Source organism: Crocodylus siamensis, chromosome 6, assembly GCF_052110815.1.
Source record: "Crocodylus siamensis isolate JL-2025a chromosome 6, ASM5211081v1, whole genome shotgun sequence".
NCBI classification, from domain to species: domain Eukaryota; kingdom Metazoa; phylum Chordata; order Crocodylia; family Crocodylidae; genus Crocodylus; species Crocodylus siamensis.
This window is the reverse complement of record NC_143400.1, coordinates 28,253,905-28,257,052: the sequence shown is the minus strand read 5'-3', so window position 1 is coordinate 28,257,052 and position 3,148 is coordinate 28,253,905.

Genomic DNA, 3,148 nt, shown 5'->3' with positions numbered 1-3,148 from the left:
TTCAGAATTTTTTGGGTCATGTTTTGATTAAGATTTTCTTTCAAAAAGAAGGAAAACCTCTCAGCAGCATGAGGTTCGTATGAAAGCATGGCTATTCCTAGGGCCCAGGAAATGGGTTTCTAGTCGGTACTGCAAGAATATGAACAGCAAGGGCTGTATGGCAAGAGTTGGGGAATGCAGAGACGCCAGGGTAACGAGCCCTTCTCAGGGCAGGGCTATGCCGCACAATTTATTTCTTTATGCTTCTGTTCATTCCTGTCCACCATTCCCTCTGAGGCTGGCCTGTAATTCAAGGGCCCAGTCTGGCAGTCACTGTCAGATGATGTTCTTGACTCTTAAAAGTGTGTACAAGCATACTGACCAATGGGTTAAATAGGTATCAGACCTTTATGAGGTCTTTTGCCTGCCTCAGGTAGGACTTAAGCTTACAAGCAGTGTGGTAGACTCCCTCACTGGGAGACCATTTTGGATGCCTTTTGAAATCACATGCCCTAATTCAACTGCAAGTTAGTGACACTGGAGTCAGGACTGGGGTTCTCTGTCCTCGGTTACACAGGAGGTGAAACTGGCTGATTATAACAGTCCTTGTAATCTCCAAACTTCTGCAACAGGTTTTGCAGATTGGTGAACCCCGTGTTACAGATCATGACCAGTTCTGACACCAGGGACTTCATTTCAGTTAAAAAGGTAGATTCAGCTGCTGCGGACTTCATTTAAGAATTCCTGTTTCCATCTTCCCTTGAAATAGAGTTGGGCCAACGTAAAGAATTCACAATCTACTGTATGCACTGCAGATACTTGAAAGGGTGTAGACCATGCCTCTAGCCCTCAAAGCATAGGTGAGCAGCAGGCACCCAAAACCAGTGGCTTCCAGATTGTACTGGCCTAAAACCTTAACCCTTGAAAGGTGCCTACTTCTTTAAAGCAACAGTGGATGCGTCTACACGGGCATTAATGCACCATAGTTACTAAGCATTATGTTTAGTGCCTGTAAGTTTAGTACCACTCATGGTGCACGCCTTTTTAGTGATGTTAATGTACAGTAGACTAATCTTACTGCACATTAGCATGGCTTTTGCTGTGACACCCTGATGTGAAGTAGAATAAGTCTACTGTGCATTTAGCTTCTCATGTAGACATGCCCAGTGAATCCTAAGGCTAACTTGGTCTTTTGTGGTTTTATTCTCGTACTTTCTTTGCAAAGTGGTTATCATTTTGAGGAGTGGGGGAGATGAAGACACCTGTTTGCATTGCTCCTGTTTGCCACTGTTTGGGCTTATATGTATATGTCTGGATTATATTTACATGGGATTTTTATACGGTAAGTTTTTCTGGGTTTTTTTAAACTAAGAAATAATCTTTTGAATTTTGGGGGTTTTAGAAAAGTTTTATCTCTAGTAAAAAAAAAAACAAAAAAAAAAAACGATCTAACAAACCCAAAAGGTTGGGGTGGCAGCAGCTCCAGGAACTTGCCTTTTTTGGACACAGGTTTATTGTCTACAGGAAAAGCTAGCTGCTAACGATTGACCATTACTGCCATGCAGTTTGAACAAGCTCAGCATTTCAGTCCTGGATTTAGGTGAAGGTTCGTGGCTGGGATTCCTTCAACCCCATTCTTGAATGCTGGTATAAATGATCCTTCGGAAGCGTTTGCCAAGCTCTAGTCAAACAGTCGGGACTATTCTTTGCACTTCCTGCCATCGGTGTATGAGGAGAAAATGTTGACGCATGTAGCCGTGAGATATGATAAGGTAATCAGGCTGACATTGGGACGGGAGGGTGATGTGAAATGGCTTTTGTCAGTGGGTTACAAATAAAAAGTGAGGCTTAATTCCACCCTTGGCTGCACACCTGCTAATTGAGGTTAGTGTTCTGGGTGTCACGGAGCATAGGATTACAGGCTTGAAGTAAAGGCTGTGCCTAATGGCTGGGTAAACTCCACCTCCTTTATGACACACTCTTGTGTGTAAGGTAGTGGGGTGTTGACTCCGAAATATTCACAAGCTGATGAATATGCTTTTTATCAGTGGATTTTCCCCCACACCATTGAATTGCCTTGTACCTGATCCAAAATCTTGATACCAAACACCTCCCACTACTGGCAAAATAATTCAAGACCCAATTCCAAACTTCTTGGCTGCTTGACCTGCTGACGAGTTTAAATTCTTAAATGTGAATATCCCGTCTTTACCCCAATGTGACTTCAGTCTCGGGAGTCCTTGTTGTTAATGATATTGTTGAATTAGAAGTTGGGGAAGGATCTGCCTCGCTTGCTGATGGTGGATCTTTTCACCTCTGGATCAGTGCTGTGTGAGCAGTGGGCTTGTCAGTTCTCTGGCAAGTTTTTGGAATAGCCAGAAATGTTGCTTTTGTGTGTGTGCATTGGGGGGGGTGGCTTTTGATGAACCAAAAAGTTATTTTAAAAAATCATTTTGGAAGGAAAAGGTTTCATTTGCAGCATAAAACAGGAGGATTAAAGGTTGAACTTTTCTCTCTCTTTCTCTTTCTTAAAATTCAAATTCCAGTGGAGGAGTACGATTAAAATAGAAAAAACTGAGCATGCATTGTCAGTGGCAGAACGACACTTTTCAAACTGAAGAAAAAAATCAAACTTGGTTTCAAAGCTCTCAGACTAAATTGTTTTTCCTTCTTTTTTCTTTTTACTCGCCACATGTTTTGGTGGGGCTGAATATACTTCCTTTTTAACTGAAAAAGTCTCAGTTGCCTGGATAAATCACTACTCAATCCAAAATTCTGGTGGAAATAGATCTTTCATGTGAGGTCTTGTGTGGAAGGGGTTAAGGGTTTCACTCGAGTACTTAATAGGTTTGTCTTTCTTATAAATAAGAGATGAAAAAGTTAAGCCAAGACAAGGTTGCAGCAGGTTAGAGCTGTATGTAAATAATAATTAGACTTTGGTCCTAGACCTTCATCCCTTCTGGCCCAGGCCAAGTACGGGACTCTCGCTGCAAGGGATACTTGTGTTGTTGCTTCCCACGCTGTGTCCCTGAACACAGAACAGCCTTCAGACCTTGGCACTTTCCAGATGCACTGAACAAAAAAAAGCTGCGAATCGAAGGTGCCTTGTTCCCGCTCCGTGCTTTTTTCGCTTTGAATTCTTTCCCAGGTTTTCTAGCAGAGCCAGTTT